General features: G+C 50.7%; 1 protein-coding gene and 1 long non-coding RNA gene across 7 annotated transcripts in view; one reads left to right on the top strand and one right to left on the bottom strand.

Moving 5' to 3' along the window:
- Positions 1–12,494, top strand: part of RNF207 (ring finger protein 207) — a 1,105,462-nt gene that overhangs the window by 767,119 nt on the left and 325,849 nt on the right. The gene's annotated exons all lie outside the window — the stretch shown is intronic.
- Positions 1–12,494, bottom strand: part of LOC146868075 (uncharacterized) — a 127,549-nt gene that overhangs the window by 80,962 nt on the left and 34,093 nt on the right. The window contains exon 2 of the long non-coding RNA XR_014962408.1: positions 3,519–3,583. This is a non-coding gene — a long non-coding RNA (uncharacterized LOC146868075). The remainder of the gene's footprint in view (positions 1–3,518; positions 3,584–12,494) is intronic.

A 12,494-nucleotide genomic window follows, 5' to 3' on the forward strand; every position in this document is an offset into this window, starting at 1 on the left:
AAAGCTGAATTATACGACGTTTTAAGCAAAAAAAATCAATAATCAGTGCCGCAAGATGACCCACATTTACCAAGCCCCAGGATTGGAACCACTGCTTGGAGGTGGCATGGTACATAGAGGGACCCAGTGCTTATTTTTCCTCATTAGACGTTGACCCCGAGTAAGAGATAGAAAATAAACAAAGCGGAAAGACGGAGTTAGAGAAAGACAGAAACACCGTCATAAAAGGGAAAAGCAGAAACCTGCAAGAGTGACAAAAAGGGGCATGGAGTGCATGGTGGTGGAGTAGAGAGGCATGAGGTGAACTCCAGGCTCTGCAGCTTTGGACGCAACAATACTGAAAGGCACCGGCCAGGGACTTCTGAGCAGAGCTTTGGGCACCGGCACTCTTAGGGCCAGATATTCAAAAAAGACATGCAACACAGCACAGCACCCAAAGAGGCTGTGCTGTGCTGCGTGACAGGGAGGAAGCAGGAGAGTGCCATATCCACAGAGATATGGCTTTCTCCTCCCCTCTACCTAGTGCCGGTGCTGATTTCAGCTGCCGTGCGCCAGGCACACACCTTAGCTCCACAGTGCTAGGGTGTGTGCCTGAGTCTAGCATTGGTTTTGTACAGGAAGGAAGCCCTTCCCATACAAAATACTATGCCTAGGCAAGTTTAAACACTTTTCTCACTTTGTATGTGTGCTGCACAGTGCAGCAAACATGCAAAGTCAGAAAAGAAAGGAGAAATCCAAATATTTTTAATGTTAACGGCTCCTTTGAAGGGGCATTAACATTTAGTGCTAAACCTGTCTACAATTGTTTGTAGATAGGGTTTTGTGTCAATAGGTATGGGTGGTTGCATGGGAATGCCCATGTACCACCCAAGTAACGCACCTTAGATGCTAAGTAAGGCTAAGCAGTCGTTTGCGCTGTTTTACGTTACTTTTAGCAGTGGTGGCTCCTCCTCTAAGGTGGAGGAGCACCGCTCCACTTCTATGCAGTACTGATAAAGGAAAAATAAAATGATAATAACTCAAGGCTATTATCATTTTGTCTGGTCCTGCTGCGGGCAGCTTTCAAGGGCAGTGTGGGCTGCTCTGACACAGGAGTAGGGGGAGTGGTGAGCACACTTTGTAAGTGCGCATGACTGTTTGGCAGGCCATCACGGGCCGGCCAAACATTCATGCGCACTTAACATGTTCTCCACCCAGACTGCATTACAGCCTAGATGGAGAACATGCCCAGGATCCCATTCCCTGGCTGAGCGCTGAACCGCAACGCTCAGACCAATCACAACGCTGCATTGCCACATTGTGATTGGCTTAGGGAGCCTGGTTGTGCTTCTTGTTCTGTTCCTGTAAAAACAGTTGATGGACAGAATACAGAACAATGTCATACATCCGCCCCAGTACAGAGATCTGGGCCTAAATCCATCGTTTTTTTGCTCCCCATGCCGTTCCAGTTTGAACCCAGCCATATGCAAATCAGTCTTGACCTTGTGCCTCATGGGTACATTCCAGCCCGAACTGCCAAGCCAGGTCCTCCCTGGACTGGAAACAAGCATCCTAGGACTGGTTTAGGGGTTTCACCCCTCTTCAGCCAGGATAGATTGATTCCAGTGGCATGGAGAGCACGGGACCCACGGCTGGGCATACCCTTCCCACTCGGGGTGACAAATGCCCATGTCCATCAATGGTGTGTCTTTTGCTTTCTCGCCCTAAGTGCGCCGGGTATGCCTAGGTTCCGGGCTCACTGTGTCACTGGAATCAAGCTATCCTGGCTGAAGAGGGGTGAAACCCCGAAACCGGTCCTAGGATGCTTGTTTCCAGTCCAGGGAGGACCTCGCTTGGCAGTTCGGGCTGGACTATTCCCATGAGGCACAGGGTCAAGACTGATTTGCATATGGCCAGGTCTAAACTGGGGTGGCATGGTGAGCAAAAGAATGATGGATTTAACCCAGATCTCTTGACTGGGGGAGAATGTTTTGATTTGTTCTGCATTTCGTCCATCAATTGTGTGTCTTTTTCTTGTTCTGTTCCGGCGGTGCGGAGGGAGAGACGTGGTGGTAAGGTGAGGTTTTTTCATTAGAATTTTTTTTTCTTATTTTCGATCTCCTTGGACACATGCAGATTTAGCAGATGTTCCACATTAATCACTTTTGATTTTGGCCTTGGCATATGATTGAGTCAGTCCTGCTGAACGGAAGCCGGATGGCACTGTTAATGTTCTTTGACCTGTCAGCTGTCTTGATGTGTTTGACCATTCTCTGCTGTTGGAGTACCAGGAGGGAGTGACTATTGTAACTGAATTGACCAGAATATGGAAAGGTTCCCTCCTAGAAAACAGGACACAAATGACTGCCTTGTATCTCACTTTTCAGTTCTCAGATCTGCTCCGTGTAGTGTTCATGGGGTCATTTCCTTTCCTGGTCTCTTTTCTCTTTTTAACATATGCAAGCTATAACTATCTGGGTTCCTCAGGGAGGTTTTTCAAATATATGCTGACGTCTCCATCTAGTGGTGGAGATCGGGAGTGAGGTCCATGACACTTTCATAAAGTGTCGGATTGACATACTATACTGCATAGGACAAAGGGACAGATTTACATCTTGATGCAGTGCTTAATTTGTAAACAAAAATAGGTGCCAGGGCCCTCATTAGGAGGCCACTGCAGCTTGTGCCACCCATTGCCCCTATCAGTGCTGCCAATGTCAAAACTAACACAACTACTAACCATCACACTCAAACAAGTGTGACAAGTCCCCAAAAACTATAATAATGGCTTGGGCGACAGGCAATAGTCATTTTTAATGTATATTGAATTAGTAAACAACTGTTGCTGTGCTCATATCTAAATTAGATAGACAGCCCCGCCATGTGACAGACCGTCATAAGTGCCAGTGTTGGCAATTAAGTGCGGGGCCGAGCACCAGCAACCACTGGTTCAAACTAAGCACTGTCTTTGTGGCACTCTCGCCGTCCCTCCGTGGCGGTGATTTCAAGTACTCCGTCGAATTGTTGAAGTCTTGCCCGCCATATTTAAATGTGTGCAGGCTCTGCTGGCACTGTTGCCGTCAGGCTGGCGGCATTCCGCCAAGCCAATTTAGATGACCCCATTGTGTTGGCGTTGTCCTGGCGGCGGATTCCTGATGGAGTGCATCCCTGGTGGAGTAGAGACTGGTAAGTACAACTTATTTTTGTGTCAATACACATATATGTTGTGTTTGCCTCAAAACATTGTAGGTAATGTGATATGTCTCTTTACATATTGTATGCCACACAAACAACATACACACACTATTGAATGCACACCCACAGGCACCACAAGCACAACACCCAGAAAACACCATAACTACAATATTCTTTTTACGTGTCAATACGGGTGTGTTCAATGTACCTTGATAAGTAGGAAAATGAACACTATTGCATTACACATAAGAAAAAAATGTATGTAAGAGCAATGCAGAAATACACACGGTTAGAGCAATTGTCAACACATGATTCACAGTAAGACAATTGTAAAAGTTGCTTACCTTAGATCCTGGTGACAACTTGGTCGTTTGGCGTCATGGTTGAGTCAGAGTAGCAAAGAAGGGACCTGGATGATGGGGTTCAAGAAGGAAACGTAAGTGGAAAACTGTCAAAGTTGTACGTTCTTACTTCATTTCCTTCCATTCTGCCAACTCAAAGTAGCAGGTATTCCCACCGCAGTTGCCTCGACAAAGCCACAACGTGATTAGTGCGGTGGTCATCTTGGCTGGACTCCTGCCGACGGCCGCTTCTGTCTATGGTGCCGTCGAACAGGTGAGAATTCCTGGCAGAGTTGGCAGGACTCTAGCAGTCTTTCGTTCATAGACCTACCAACATTTAAGTAGAGAGGGTGGACCGCCAAGTAGGCGGGCAGTGAATCCATCGAAAAAGTGGCGGCGGGACCATTAGCGCCAAGATCTAAATCAGGCCCAAAGTATTTTGCCACCAAATGGGCGTGCTACTACTTTGCTGTCTTTTTGTAATCGACCTGCATTAATATCAGGCCCTGACTACTGACTGGCAATAAGTCTTTAAAGTAAAAATATGAAGAGGTCAGTCTAGTAAATATATAATTCTCTATATCTGCCTATCTGGCTGACTCATTGGAAGTCATTATTATACGCTGATGATATTATCAGACTGGATTTAACCCCAGTACGCCTGAAGGAGGGTGGCACACCCTACATGATTTCACTGAACAGCACTTTCTGAAGGTGAAGAATACCAGGAGTAAAGTGATGGTATTTAGTGGGTGCCATCAACGAGATAGCGTTACTTGGAATCTGGGATTGGGAAACCTTGAAAATATAAGCTTTCATTGCGTACTGGGGGGTAGTAACATCCCAAAATCTTGGATTTCATCTGTATGAAGAGAATGTATCAATGAAAGCAATGAAACATTGAAGGCTTGAATGGTTCTGATAATTCAAAGGGAAATAATCATTTTAAACTTTTGTTGCAGGTCTAAGACGCGAAAGTGCCACCTACCCTTTTATTAAGGTTAGATTGCTTGCCTTTTTTAAAGTTGTCCTTTCTAAATAGAATAGAGGGAAGAGTCTAATGCAGTGGTCATTAACCTGTAGTCCATCGACTTAGGTGGCACACAATGCCTACTCAAGGGGTCCACAACTACGTAGAAAGTTAAATGATATTAACAGGTTAATAAAATATACATAAATAAAGAACGAAAATATCAAATTTTAAAATATTCTGTAAATGTGAACGACTTGGAATTGGAGGCTACAGATTAATTTGGTATCCTCAGGTTAATTCGGTGAAAGTGAATGAAGCAGAAGATATCGTGTACTGTTGGTGGCCTTGGTTGAAATAAAAAATTCTCCAACTTTCCAATTAAAATGTATATTTTTTTAATATTTGTTTTGTGGATTAAATGAAAGATTTAATCATTTCTGATAGACTAAATACCAAAATATTTTTCTAGGGCTTCCAGATGACCACCAGCAATAAACCTAAATACCCAGTTGCTTTGGATAATACGGATGATCATGTTGGTCAAATATGAATTTACCTTGAAAAATCAAAGACAAGAGGCGGTTGGCAAAACAGGAACAGTTGGTTTGATTACACACCTCGACCGGGTGTACAACCCACAGAAACGGGTCTGAGGACTGTCTCAAAGTACAATTAATTTGTGCAAGCTTATATACAGTTTTGGGTACTGTTAGAATGGGGAACCTCCGGTTGGCACAAGTAGGTACGTGTGACAAGCAATGGTCCCTTCTTCTATTCAGGGCGAGAGAATTACCCCCTCAGAAGAACCCCTGCTCACCCTATAGGTAGTGTGGCGCGAGCAGTCAGGGCTAAACTTCAGGGCGCTAGTCAGTTAAGCATTTATGATCACACACAGTAAACCACAACGATCCCCCACAACGGACACCAGGCGTAAGTTGTATCAAAAATACGGATGCTTTATATAAAAGATTCTTTGTTACGCAGGCATGTACAAGACCATCAATAACGGTTGCGAAATGGAAGCCACAAGATGATAATTAGGCACTGTTCTTGTCTTTGGTAATTTATTCGATCACGAGCGCTTCACAGGGCTCGGTTGAGTCGGTCCAGTCACGATGATGCGCAGTGCACCCGGGATACAGTGATACGGGGAAATCAGAACGTTGCGGACCCCGAGTCCGATAGAGAGTTCACTGTACCTGGGAACGTGCGATGTGCTTGGACGCGTCTTCAGGGGAGATGCAGGTTCTGCACCTCGTGGGTCTTCCGGATCAAGAACTCAGCGGGCGGCTCTCGGTAGACAGGTGCGGCCCAGGGCCTCCGACACGGACTGTGCGGGAGGTCACTGCGGAGGGCGGCACGGTCAGACTCAGGCTGGGAGGTGAAGCGGGGCAGCCGGATACGTTACGACGTACGGGCGGCCGTCCGAGGCTTGATTTCACTTCCCAAGTAGAAATCCGGCGGGAGAGCGAGAGGGCACCAGGCACGCTCCAGTGGCAGGCAGGTGACAGGGAAGCGGGGCGGCCAGCCTCGATGGGTCCAGAGCGACTCGGGTAGAGCAGGGCTCTCGGCGAGGGGAGGCGGCCAGGCTTCTGGGTGTCACGGCCCTAGGAGGGGTGGCAAGGTGCGCAGAGCACTCCGGCGGGAGAAAGCGCACGGCTCGAGTTCTCAGACGAGCGGAGACACGGTGAACCCACTGGTCCTGGGGTTCAGTTCAGGGGGCAAGCTCTTCTTCCAAGCCCTTGGAGATAGTTGAAGAACAAAGTGCAAAAGTCTCTTTCAGTCTTTTTCCTCTCCTTCCTCAGCAAGGCACCTACTGCAGGCCAGTCCCTCAGGTCAGGGAAAGTTACTCCTCCTTCAGCTTCTTCCAGGTCCTTCTAGTCGGGCAGAGTTCCTTCGTGGTTCAATCTGGATCTGATTTCTTAGGAGCCAGGCTCCTACTTTTATACAGTGATTCTTTTGTTCTTTAGCGCCAGGGGGCCTGGGCCTGGCTCAGTCCAGTTTTGGAGCACTCTGTTGTGGTGACTCGGCTGGTTCCTTTCAGCAGCAGGGCAGAGACATCAGCCGCTCCACAGGGGGCGGAGCCGGCTTTGTGGTGGCAGAGCACAGGTCTATTCAAGAGTCAAGGTGTACTCCTCCCACCCATCCTGGTGTAATCTCTCTACCCACCACCTGGCAGCCAACCTGTCTCCTGGAATCCCCCAGCCCTGCTCCTGTACTGTTGCTAGGCAGAACACACCCCCCACACCAGAGGCGGACTGAGATGGTCAGGCACGCAAAGGCTAACTTTCTAAAAGTAGCATTTGCAAACCCAGGATATTAAAATAACCTTTACTAAAAGATGTATTTCATTATCCCGAGTTCAGGCACACTAAACATGACTTTCTACCATGCTCTCTGAGTCCACTGGGGTCACAGCGTGTAGCGATCCCAGCAGCCCATTCTGGCCTATGGAGAGCAGGTAGCCTTCAATAGTGAAAAACGAAAATGGCTGTAATTCACTATTAAGAGATGCCACACACATCAGGGCATGTCCTACCTTATGCCTACAATGCACCCTGCGCTTAGGCCTACTAGAGGGGTGACTAACATGTAGTTAAGGGAAGGTTTAGGGACTGGCAAGTGGGGACACTTGCTCGGTCAGCGCGATGGTACCAGACCGCGCGCAGGTTCTGCAGTGGCAGATCCTAGACACATTTTACCCCGCTGCTTCGGTGGGTGGCACAATCAGTGCTGCAAGCCCACTAGCAGCATTTGGATATACAAGCCCTGGGCACCCCTGGTGCACTCTACCAGGGACGGATAGTAAACCAAATATGCCAAACGTGGAAGTCAATTCACACAATACATTTTACCATCGGGAGCACTTGCACTGTGGCACTGGATGGCAGTGGCACAGTGCCCTGAGCAGCTAACACCAACACAAAACACATTGAGGCACAGACAAAAATGGAAGGGTGACCCACGCCAATGGTGCCAGGTCTAACACGTGTCCCCTCCAGCTGAAAAGTGGGGAGAACTACCCTACCCCAGGGAGTTCTTCATCACTAAGGCGGAAAAACCTGGACAGACCGTCAGCATTGGCGTGATCTGTGCCAGGGCGATGCTCCACCGTAAAGTCCATACCCTGTAGGGAGATGGACCACCTCAACAGTTTTGGGTTCTCACCCCTCATTTGCATCAACCATCTGAGGGGCCTGTGGTCGGTCTGAACCCGGAAGTGAGACCCAAACAAGTAGGGTCTTAGCTTCTTCAGCGCCCAGACCACAGCAAATGCTTCTCGTTCTATCGCACTCCACCTTTGTTCCCGGGGAAGTAGCCTCCTGCTAATAAAGACTACGGGTTGGTCAAAGCCCTCCTCAGTGATCTGTGAGAGAACAGCCCCTACACCATGCTCTGATGCATCCGTCTGCACCAGGAACTCTTTGGAGAAGTCAGGAGCCAAGAGCACGGGCGCCGTGCACATGGCAGTTTTCAGGGCGTCGAAGGCTTTCTGACAGGTGTCAGTCCATATCACTTTCCTGGGCTGCTTCTTCGAAGTCAGCTCTGTCAAGGGGGCAACGATGCTGCCATACCCCTTGACAAACCTCCTGTAGTACCCGGTGAGTCCTAAAAAGGCCCTCACCCCCGTCTGGGTCTTTGGGGGCTCCCAAGCCAGGATGGTTTCAACTTTGGGTTGGAGGGGCGCCACCTGGCCGCTCCCCACTTGGTGTCCCAAGTACACCACTGAACCCTGCCCGATCTGACACTTGCTTGCCTTGATCGTGAGGCCTGCCTTGCGCAGCGCCATCAACACTTCCCAGAGATGTTGCAGGTGTTCTTCCCATGTGCCGCTGAACACTGCGATGTCCTCCAGGTAGGCGGCGCTGAACTCGGTCAGTCCAGCCAACACCTGGTTGACCAACCTCTGGAAGGTGGCAGGGGCATTCTTCATCCCAAAGGGCATCACCCGGAACTGGTAATGCCCATCTGGTGTAGAGAATGCGGACCTCTCTTTGGCCCCATCAGTTAAGGCGATCTGCCAGTACCCAGACGTTAAATCAAACGTGCTGAGGTACCGTGCAGCCCCTAACCGATCGATGAGCTCATCAGCTCTGGGGATGGGGTGTGCGTCAGTCTTCGTGACTGAGTTGAGTCCTCGGTAGTCCACACAGAACCGGAGTTCGGGCGTGGCACCCGGCGCTGCAGCCTTTGGGACCAAGACCACTGGGCTGGCCCAAGGACTGCTGGAGGACTCAACCACCCCTAGGGCAAGCATCTTTGAGACCTCCTCTTTGATGCAGGCCCTGACCCTGTCAGCTACCCGGTAGGCCTTGTGCTTCACAGGTAAGCTGTCTCCTGTATCTACATCATGGACGCACCAATTTGTGATACCAGGAACCAGGGAGAACAGGTCAGGAAACTGCCCCAGCAGCTGGCGGCAGTCACCCTGTTGCTCAGGGGTCAGGGTGGGTGAGAGGTTAACTCCATCCACTGACCCGTCTCGCTCTGAGGCTACCAAGAGGTCAGGAAGAGGCTCGGACTCCTCTTCCGTCCCATCATCGGTGACCAAGAGCATGCCCACTTCGGACCTCTCCAAGTGGGGCTTCAGTCGATTGACATGTAGGACCCTTAAGGGGTTCCTAGGAGACCGCAAGTTCACCAAGTAGGTGACAGAACTCTTGCGCTCCACAATCTCAAAGGGTCCGGTCCACTTGTCCTGGAGTGCACAAGGCTCCACCGGGGCCAGGACCCACACTTTTTGACCAGGTTGAAGCTCAACCAGAGTGGCATTCTGGTCGTACCACCGCTTCATTTCCTCCTGGCTGGCTTCCAGGTTTGCCTCAGCAAGTTGCCTGAAACGCCTAGTCTGGTTCCGGAAAGCCAGCATGTAACTGTATACATTCTGGGGAGGTTTCCTGGGAGATTGCTCCCAGCCTTCCTTGACCAGACTAAGAGGTCCCCGTACGGGGTGGCCGTACAAAAGCTCAAAGGGACTGAACCCTAGAGACTTTTGTGGCACCTCGCGGTACGCAAAGAGAAGGCACGGTAAGAGGACGTCCCACTTACGCCTCATGGGTTCCTCGAGACCCATAATCATGCCCTTCAGGGTTCGGTTGAAGCGCTCAACCAACCCGTTTCCTTGGGGATGGTAAGGGGTGGTGAACTTGTAGGTTACACCACACTCTTGCCAAAGGGACTTCATATATTTCGATATGAAGTTGGTCCCCCTGTCAGACACCACCTCTAGAGGGAATCCTACTCGTGAGAAAATTCCCATCAGTGCCCGTCCCACCACGGGGGCCGTCACTGTCCTCAGAGGGATGGCTTCAGGGTACCGGGTGGCATGGTCCACCAAGACCAGGATAAACATGTTGCCCATGGCTGTCTTGGGGTCCAGTGGCCCCACAATGTCAATCCCCACCCGCTGGAATGGGGTACTGACCACAGGGAAAGGTTGGAGTGGAGCTCTCAGCTTCCTTCCACTCTTGCCACTTGCCTGGCAAGTCTGGCATGTCCTGCAGTGAGTGTCAGAACTCCTGCGCATTTGGGGCCAATAAAAGTGGGTGACAAGCCTTTCAAAGGTCTTGTCTTGCCCCAAATGTCCTGCTAACGGTACGTCGTGAGCCAGCCCCAGTAGGAAGGCTCTGAACTTCTGGGGTACCACCAGCGCACGGGCTGACCCAGGTTCAGCAACCTTAGGCTCTGAGTATAGGAGGTCGTTCTCCCAGTAGATCAAGTGAGTTCCGGACTGATCACCATTGGCCTGGGCTGCAGCCTGCTGCCGCATACCCTCTAGAGAGGGGCACTCTTTCTGCTCCCTGCAGAATTCCTCCCTGGTGGGGCCTCCTTCTTGCTGCCAATGGGTCAGCTCAGGAAGGTCCCCCAGTTCGGCTATCTGTTCCCCGGTAGGCTCCAGGGCATCCCCCTCAAGGTCTGCTTCCTCCTGGGCCGTGGGAACTTCAGGAGCCGGATTCCCGTGCCTCCCTTGCCCTCTCTCTAAGGCCGGTTCCTGGGCCTCTCCCTCAGGCTCCAGGGTTCCTTCAACACCCCTACCGGCTGCCATCGACCGGGTGATCACGCACGCCCAATCAGGCAAGCCCACCATCCGCAGGTGAGCTGTCTTCTCCACCTTTTCCCAAGGGGAGCTCTCCAAATCGTTACCTAGGAGACAATCAACAGGCATGGCCTCTCTCACAGCCACTTGCAGAGTACCAGAGACCCCCCCCCCACTCAAAGGGAACCTGAGCCATTGGACACTGACTCTCTGTGTTGTCGGCGTTGACAACACGGCAGAATGCGTGCGGGACAACCTGCTCTTGAGACACCAGGTGTTGCTTGACAGCAGTCACACTGGCTCCTGTATCTCTAAGAGCCCCCACCCTCTTGCCATTTATGGTCACCCACTGCCCATACTTTTGAGTATTGGGGGGCAGCTGGGCCTCAGCGACCATCTCACTGTCTCCTAAGGAGACCAGGGTCATCTGTACGGGATCCCCCGCCCCTTGGACATCTATCTCCCTCCCCAAGGCTACACTATTCACCTGCTTGGGGGGTGGAGCACCAGAGGGTGCTGGTTTACCATACAGGGGGCACTTGGGATCCACGGAAATGTGCCCCAGGTTGTTACACTTGTAACATCTGAGGGGCCCTCTTTGAACAGGGTTACCTGTCGGGGCCCCGGTCTGCTTCGGGGGTGGGGGTGGCTGAGAACCTTTCCCTTGGTTCCCTTGGGAATTACTTTGGGGCCCTCTGTAGAACTCCCTCTGTTTACCCTTGTCCCCCCCACTCTTCTGCTGGGGACCCTGAACACCTTTGGCGGGGCCTCCCACGGGACCCTTGTGGACCCTGGTGCTGATCCAGCGGTCCGCCTCCTCAGCAAGCTTCCTCGGGTTGGACAGCTTGCTATCGATCAGGTGCTGGCGTAGCTCAGGAAAACAAATATCCGACAAGTGCTCCCATGCAATTAAATCAAACAGCCCTTGGTAATCATTCACTTTGCTACCCTTCACCCAACCATCCAGCGCTCTGCAAAAAAAGGTCACATATTCTACATAAGTGGTACCAGGTTTCTTGGTGCAATCCCTAAACCTCTGTCTGTACAATTCAGGAGTTAACCCATACCTTGTCATAAGAGCCTCCTTCATGTGTGGATAGGATGTGTGGACATCAGAGGGGAGGTCTAGCAGTGTGTCCCGCCCCTCACTCAGGAACCTTCCCCACAACCCCGCTCCCCAATCCTTCTCAGGGACCCGGTGGGAGGACATGGCTACTTCATAGGCCCTGAACCACTGCCCAATATCATCCTGCTTATAATATTCTTTGACTACATCTTTAGGAATGTGCACCCTTGACTCTGTTGAATTGCTGCCACCAGAGGGTGAGTTGTCTAAACTCCTGGCCTTGAGATCCAACTCCCTCATTTTTACCTCATGCTCCATGGCCAGTTTCTGCCTTTCCATCTTCATTTGCAGTTTTGCCATTTCCACCTCATGTGCTCGTGCAGCACTCCTGTCGGCCATCTCCTCTGGCGACAGGCCTCTGCTAGGCTCAGAAACACCTTCTGGGGGTATCACCTCTCGTGCATTCTCTGGAAACTTTGATTCGTGCCAGGCTCTCAGCGCCTTTACGTACTGATCCTTAGTGGTTAGTCCGCTTTGCTTAATTCGGTACTTGGAGAGATATCCTTTCAAGATATCATTGTTGCACTTCCGCAGTGCGCCTTCCTCCCAATCGATGTCATCAACTCCAGAGAATACAGAGGACGCTCTGCTCCCACTGACTGAGCTAGGCATGCTTTCTTAAGGTAGAGATTCTTCTTTAGCAACAACTGTCAATCAATCTGTGGCTGCGTTATAGGTCTGCTCTATGTGGTGATCAATAATTCACTGTATGTAAATCATAAATGCAAATTCGAAATCCCACCGCTGCCACCAATGTTAGAATGGGGAACCTCCGGTTGGCACAAGTAGGTACGTGTGACAAGCAATGGTCCCTTCTTCTACTCAGGGCGAGAGAATTACCCC

The sequence above is a fragment of the Triturus cristatus genome, chromosome 1_2 (genome assembly GCF_964204655.1).
Source record: "Triturus cristatus chromosome 1_2, aTriCri1.1, whole genome shotgun sequence".
In the NCBI taxonomy this organism is placed as follows: domain Eukaryota; kingdom Metazoa; phylum Chordata; class Amphibia; order Caudata; family Salamandridae; genus Triturus; species Triturus cristatus.